Source organism: Salvelinus sp. IW2-2015, linkage group LG4q.2 (genome assembly GCF_002910315.2).
Source record: "Salvelinus sp. IW2-2015 linkage group LG4q.2, ASM291031v2, whole genome shotgun sequence".
NCBI classification, from domain to species: domain Eukaryota; kingdom Metazoa; phylum Chordata; class Actinopteri; order Salmoniformes; family Salmonidae; genus Salvelinus; species Salvelinus sp. IW2-2015.
The window spans coordinates 7,201,108-7,209,043 of record NC_036843.1 but is presented as its reverse complement, the minus strand read 5'-3'; positions in this window follow the sequence as shown (position 1 = coordinate 7,209,043).

Sequence of the window (7,936 nt, the reverse complement as noted above, 5' to 3'; positions counted from 1 at the left end):
CACAAGGCTGTAGTAAAGCGGCTCGAGAGCACATCACTAAGGACCTATCATGGTCCAAACACACCAACACAGTCGTGAAGAGAACACAACAACACCTCTTCCCCCTCAGGAGGCTGAAAAGATTTGTCATGGGTCCTCAGAGCCTCAAAAGGTTATATAGCTCCACCATTGAGAGCATCATGACTGGCTGCATCCCCGCTTGGTATGGCAACTGCTCGGCATCCGACCGCAAGGCGCTACAGAGGGTAGTGCGTATGGCCCAGTAGATCACTGGGGCTGAACTCCCTCTCTATATGAGGTGGTGTCAGAGGAAAGCCCTAAACTCCAGCCATCCAAGTCATACTGTTCTCTCTGCTACCACACGACAAGCAGTACCGGAGCTTCTACCCGCAAACCATAAGACTGCTGAACATTGAATCAAATGGCTATCCGGACAATTTACATTGACCATCTCAATTATGTATTTATTTGTTTTGCACTGGCTCTATGCACACTCACTAGACTCTACCCACACACTCACACACAGTACATAATGTACACTTTCTCACACACGCACACACACACATGCATATTGATGCCACATACACTCTCACACACACACATAGACACACTTCATACGCTGCAGCTACTCTGTTTATTTATCCTGATTTCCGAGTCAATTTTACCCCTACCTACATGTACATACTGTATTACCTCAATTACCTCATACCCCTGCACATTGACTCAGTACTGGTACTCCCTGRATATAGCCTCATTATTGTTTTTGTGTTGCTATTTCCTTTTTTATTTAGCAAATATTTGTATTACTTTTTAACTTTACACTGTTGGAAATGGGCTCGTAACTAAGCATTTCCCTCTAAAGTTTACACCTGTTGTATTTGGCTCATGTGACCAATAACATTTTATCTTATTTGAGGGTGTCACGATCGTCTTTATGTGGAAGAGAGGACCAAGGCGCAAACCTACGTGCACACATGCAACATAGACATAGACAATTACCCACAARCTGTCTAATGCCTATGGCTGCCTTAAATATGGCTCCCAATCAGAGACAACGATAGACAGCTGTCTCTGATTGAGAACCACTCAGGCAACCATAGACATACCTAGACACCTACACTGAACACAACCCCATAAACTCTACCAAAACCCCCTAGACACTACAAACACCCTCGACTAGACAAAAACACACAAACATCCCCCATGTCACACCCTGACCTAACTAAAATAATAAAGAAAACAAAGATAACTAAGGCCAGGGCATGACAGAGGGGAGGGGAGGGGAAGAAAGGGGGAGAAGAGAAGTGACAGTGAGGCCTAGAGCGCCAGAGGTATCATTGGTCGTGTCTGTCTACACTTACATGCGACTTCTGCTATCAGAATACAAAGATCGCATTGAAAAGACGGGTCAAGATTGATAAAAGTCGCATTGTGACCTTAGGTGGTGGTTAGGGAGACATCTTGTGTGCTGATTTTCCTCAGTCGAGATGCAATCAGGCCGAAAGAGCATACAGTGGGCGACGTCATCAGCACTCTGCCTACACTCTGCCTACAGCACTCTGCCTACGTTCCCAGCATGTGGGGAACACGTTTGCTGGTCTCATAAATGCTAGCCAGCTTGCTAATATTTAGAAAAACTATTTATTGTTTGGCTAGAATTAACCTGTTAGCAATCCCTTTAGCTTTGCTTGCTAGCTTGCTGGCTAGATACAGAGGTTAGCTGGCTAGTTAGCTACAGTAGTTAGCTACTGCCATCAAGTCGTTGTTGTGTTATCATATTTAGCCTATTCCACCGTTTGCAGAATGCATACTGGCTATTGAATATAGCGCAGGAAAAAGGAATCCGGACACAATGTGGACACATTTAAATGCAGGTGTAGACGGATGATTTGTTCAGAATTCCATGATCAGAACTTCATGATCAGAATACAAAAACTGCCTTAATTGCCAAGTCTAGACACAGCCATTGGCTTTCAATTTCACTTGATGAGACCAATTTGGCTGGATTAGTTTCACACTCCAAATCACCCAGAGGGGATCCTCTGATCAGGATTAGTCTGCTGCGGCTGCATTACGGAGCATGGAGAGGAACCTCGATCTGTCTACTAGTGATGGGTCGTTCGCAAACGAGTCGGCTCTAAGAGAACGTTGGGAGCCGGCTCGCATATCAGAAGAGCCGAATATATTTATAATAATTTTTTTTTWAATTAAGATATGAATATTCAAAAGATTTAAAGGAGTCGGAAGCACAGTAGCATTTGGATGCATTTTAATAAGGTAGACAATGWTAGAGAACAGTGTAGAATTTGCCAACACAAAATCTCATATAAAGCCGGTTCTACGCACAACCTACACCAGCATATGCGAACTGTGCACCCAACTGTGAAGCTAGCTGTAGTGGAGCTTCGAGAAACTAGCGGGCCTGTTAGTGATAGTGATGGAGCCAGCACCTCCACACGTGGAGATGTATCCACTCAGTCAAGTAGGCCTACTCCGCGACCCACAGCAACGCAGTCTTCTATGGACCAGTTTATGCCAAAGTCTGTCTGTAGCAAAACAAGGCCAAATTGATATTGCATTGGCTAAAATGATTGCCACCGATTTCCAGCCACACAATCAACCTGATTGTAAGAGATGTTCTGAAGGTGATGAAGCCCACTGGATAAAGTGAAAGCAGCTGTGGAATACTTCCACAGCACAGTAGGTGCTGAAAAACTCAAGTCTACACATTTACATTTMACATTTAAGTCATTTAGCTGACGCTCTTATCCAGAGCGACTTACAAATTGGAAAGTTCATACATATTCATCCTGGTCCCCCCGTGGGGAATGAACCCACAACCCTGGCGTTGCAAGCGCCATGCTCTACCAACTGAGCCACACGGGACCACCACAACGCCAGATGGGGATGCCTGAGCTGAGGCCTAAACAAGACTGCACTACAAGATGGAATTCAACATTTTATATGTTGAAGTGAAAGGATTCCATGATCTCTACCCTGGCCATTGTCAATGCACCTGTTGATGCTCTGACCCAAGAGGAATGGGAGGTGGTGGAGGAGGTGTGTAGAGTCCTGGAACCCTTTAAGCAGGTCACTGTGGAGATCAGTGGAGAGAGGTACAGTAAGCAGTTATTACTACATCATTATTTAATCCAGTATTATATATGTATATGAGCAGTAGATGAGAATGTAGTATCAGTAGACATAACATGAACCTGAACTAATAAATTACTGTTCTCTCTCTTCAGCTATGTGACAGCCGCAAAAATTATACTCCTGTGTAAAGGTCTGCAGCGAATCACAGCCAGCCGCCAGAGAGAAGCAAATGTAACCACAGGACATGTGACAGAGTTGATGGACACCCTATGTTCATCAATGGACAGGAAGTTCCACTGAATAGAATATAATCACGTGCTATCAGAAACCGCTGCACTTGACCCCAGGTTTAAGAAGTTAGCCTTCAGTGATGCCAGAGCAATTGATTAGGCTCTTCAAAGAATAACCTCAGCAGCAGGGAGGGACAGCCCCAGCAGTCAGCTGGCTTAGGCACCAGGGTAACAGGAAGAAGAGGGATCAGATGGAGCAGAAGCACCAACAGTAGTGCCACAAACGTCTGCTGTTTGGATGCTGTTTGACGAGAGAGCAACTGGGGATGCAGCACGAAGGAATCCCTCAGCAGATGCCATAATGGAGGTCCGATCCTAGTTGGAGGAGCCCCTGCTGGTTATAACATGACAATAAAGAAAAGAGGGACCAGTTTCATGTTTTAAGTGGGATGCTGCAGTTTTGCACATTGTTATTTATTTTTCTTTGATATGGTGCAATATTCTATTATTATGCTGTTCAGATTGTATTCGTTTTGAATGGTTACATTTATATGCACCTTGTTTATATACATTAAAAAGTTACTTTAAATGCAATTGTTTAATAGCATTATTTTTCATAACAAACCAATGCATTTTTAAATACAGTGGTGAAGGTAGAGTATGATTTCATTTAATAATTTAATTAGAATTGTTTTAACACCAATCATAGTCAAACTATCGCAAACTGTTTGACTTAAAAAAATACAAAACATATTTTTTTTCAAGAGCCGTTTGGGAGCCAAAAGAGCCGGAACGCGCATCATGACTGTCTACAGACAATACTACACAACCTCTGGAAGACTCCTCCAATCTGCAGACTGATGTGTCAGTTTTTTTTAACCATTGAAGAAACCCCTAACATTGCAGTAGATATATCCATACTATACATGAGTGCGATACTGAATTGGATTGAGTTTGCCAAAAAWGATCTGCTTGTTCAATAAAAGGGTGTATTGTTTCTATAGACCAATGAAGGACGCTCTTCTCGGTCTGCCGACTAGTGTTGTCTGTCTGTCTGGTTGGTCAAAACGCAGTGTGAGCTGCGCTTTGACTTTTTCTAATGAGTTTTTGTGGTTTTGCGTCTGTGTGTTTAGTGTGGTCTGTTTGTGTATGTGTGTGTGTCCCCACCTGTAGGCTCTCTTGTATGTACTCCTAATTATCAGCTATATAAATCAATGGTGGGTGCGTTGCCATGGCAGCCAGAAGCAGCTCTGTGCTGGCCCATCATTGTGGGAGCACGCCACAGCTATTTCATTAACTTTCAAAGGACTTGGTATTTATTTTAGTGGCAGCACTATGAATATAAATGTGTCATTTTAAAAAGGGAAATGGTCAGGTAATAAGTTTAGGGCCTTGTTCACAAGCCCCCTCCCTCTTTCCCTCCCCAGCTTTACCCTCTACTTCTGGACTACTGGAATGAATAATGGAAAATAACTTTTGGATAAACTCATCCCCCAAAGACACACACGCGCACAGCTCACCTGATGTTCCCTAGCATTCAGGCCCATGACGAGGTAGGTGGGACAAAGCATAGCACCCTGAACATGTATACAATCCTCCAAGACAATAGGCACTCATTCATTATGCAATGCTGTAATAGAAAAACCATATGGCCCATTCTTCATTCACAGACCTCTAATTGTGCCATTCAGGGTATGGCTAACAATGGAATACACTGTACCAGTCGTGTCCCACTCTGTAAAGGTGTTGTGAGGAGCCAATATCCTAAGGCTTCTATCTTAATGCATTTACCATCGTCCCTCGCAGTGCAGTTCACTGCCTAGTACCATAGGCCAATTGAGGTTCAACTTTTATTGAGGATAGAGTGAACTTTGGGTTAAGTCAGGAGAAAGCTCTGTAAGCCATATAGGGAAACAGTCACATAGCTCTAGGACATTACATGAGGAGGACAAAAAGAACCCGTTCACCACAGTGCCTTTAGGGTGATAGGGGAATGGAAAATGAGCTCTTTGTGTGATGCTATTGGCTGGTTATAAGGAGCATTCTCCAGATGCTTGGGCGGTAAGTGAGGCCTCTGTTGCCACTGGTAATTCAATTGTGCCACATGATTTCTTGGTGAGTAATCCACAAATGGATCTCAGCAGAGGCTTGGCACCCCAGGCCTAATGAGGGTCTGGGTCCCAGAGGGCCAGGGTGGCAGAGGGGGCGGGAGGAGGGAGGGAGAGAAAGGTGAGTATAAGGGCAGGGAGAGCAAGAGCAAGAGCAAGAGCAAGAGAGAGAGAGAGAGGGACCAAGGGAGAATAAGGTGACAAAGGACATGGAATGGAACCACACCAGTCTACCAACACTTTCACAAAGGGCCTAAACATGCATGATGACAGTGGCAGCACAGAATGGTTTTATTAGAACACATTGTGTATGATGCAACCGATCTGAATGGAGGATCTGACTGATGAGGCACGGGATCCAAATAGGCATGCGATAAATGTGATCAGCTGATGAAAAACAGAGACACACACAGAGACAGACACTGTACAAGTTCAACAAAGCAGTGAAAACTGGAACAATGTGCGCTAGAACTCGGAGGGGTTTACAGTGATGAATATCTGGACTTCACTACATTAAAGAAAGAAGACTTTCATTCATCCACCAAATCCTCAGCAGTGGGAAGTGTAGCAACAGCCAATGCTATACACTGTGTTCATAGAGAAACTTGTGGCACAAACTATAGTATCTGGAATAACTGTCTTATAGTATTCATCTTGATTTTAAAACTCATACTATACTAGTGTATAGCTCTGTATACATCATGTGAGAGCTAGAAGGTGTGACATCTCTGTCTGAAGGTGTTGTATAGGGTGTGTTCCTACATTCGCTCTGGCTATCTACTCCGATTTCAGAGCACTCTCGTCTGAGTGTACCACAGTGCAGAATAACTGATGAATTTACGAACGCGCAACGCCCTTTGAATATGACCGGTGTCAGTAAACGTAGGCAAAAAATATAATTAAATTGTTGACAGCAGCACAGTTACAGTCCCTAACGCTCTAGATAACATGAAAACAGCCTAACCAGCTCTGCTAGGGTGAGTACAATGGTCAGAGTGAGGTGTTCTAGTAAACCTTAGCCAGTTAGCTTGGGTGCTTGACTGCTGTTAGGGCAGAATGCTCGGATCAACCCTACTCCTCGGCCAGAGCGTCCAGTGTGCGCTCTGAATGCCCAGAGAGTCAACACGTTCTGAATTTACAAAAGACTCAGAGCGCACTCTGACACACTGGAGGTTATTTACAAACACACTCTTAGTATCATTAGTAGTGACCAGAGAATTCTTTGACAACAGTCATCGAATATGACAGTCAGTTCCATTGCTGAGCAGTGGCTCCACAGCAACAGTGTCAGGATTCAAGAATCAGGAGATTCAAGAATCTGAAGCGATCACTCTCAAGTCCATACAGTGGGAGATGAACAGAGGAGCGGAACAGGGGTGGGTGGTGCTAATTTGTACACACCGTTAAAGGAAAATGAAAGATGTTACAGGAAAATGAGTGATGTTACAGGAAAACGAATGATGCCAAACAGCTCGAGGGAGGGAAAAGAAAGGCACAGTTTCCATGGTAACCACTCTCCCACAAAGAGTTGGTCTCTCCAGCGGCTTTCTGTTGATGTTTTTTTCAGTCCTCTTTGTTTTTTGGTACCTGGTGAAAATCAACCACCAACAAGCTTGGTAAATTAGCATAGTGAGGATTGCATTTATTGAAGTTTAAAGAGAGTAGGGTAGAAGAGCTGTCTAGATTCAAGACAGTATATCTAAACACACACAGACAGAAATATACACACAAACCAAAATACACACTCAGACTCTAATGTATACAATACTAGAAAAACAGAAAGGAAAGTCAGCCTAATAGAATTCCAGACAGTGTCTGATGCACCACTAGAGAAAATGGAGAAACAGGTAGGCAGAAATCTAAAGCTAAAGACAGAGACAGAGCGAGAGAGCGAGCGAGAGACTAGGACACAGCCTTTCCTGCCCTATATTTCATATTTAATCTGGTCTGCTGGAGGATTTCTTGGCCCAGTCCAGTGTAATCTTGTAGAGGGGCAGATGGCATTCTGGTTGTCTCAATCAGATCTCCTGGATGAGGCAGTGTTGCAGTACAGTTCTCCAGGGGCATCTGGGATCAGCAGGTTGGGATGTTCATCAGCATGAAAACAACCTGTTTTTCTTTAACCTTTAGGTGTTCATCCATGGTTGGTCTCCGGGTACACAGGTTTCCCCAGACTCCAGGAGTCACCAGAGTAAAAAGCATGGGTTGTAGATTAATCACAAAACACACCCACCTGGAAAACATAAGTGTTATCGGCTAAATATAAAGTGAAAGCAAGTGAATCCTTGTTCATTTTCTCACTTTCAAATGATGAATTGATTTGCCGTAAAGGTGAGCTTGAAAAACCTGTCCTCATTAGATGAGTGATCATGCTAATGCCAAGCTGATTTTCCTCTGGGTGTTACATGGAATAACACCCTAACACCAGCCTCTTTACACACACACACATGCACACACACACGCACACACGCACACACGCACACACGCACACACACACACACA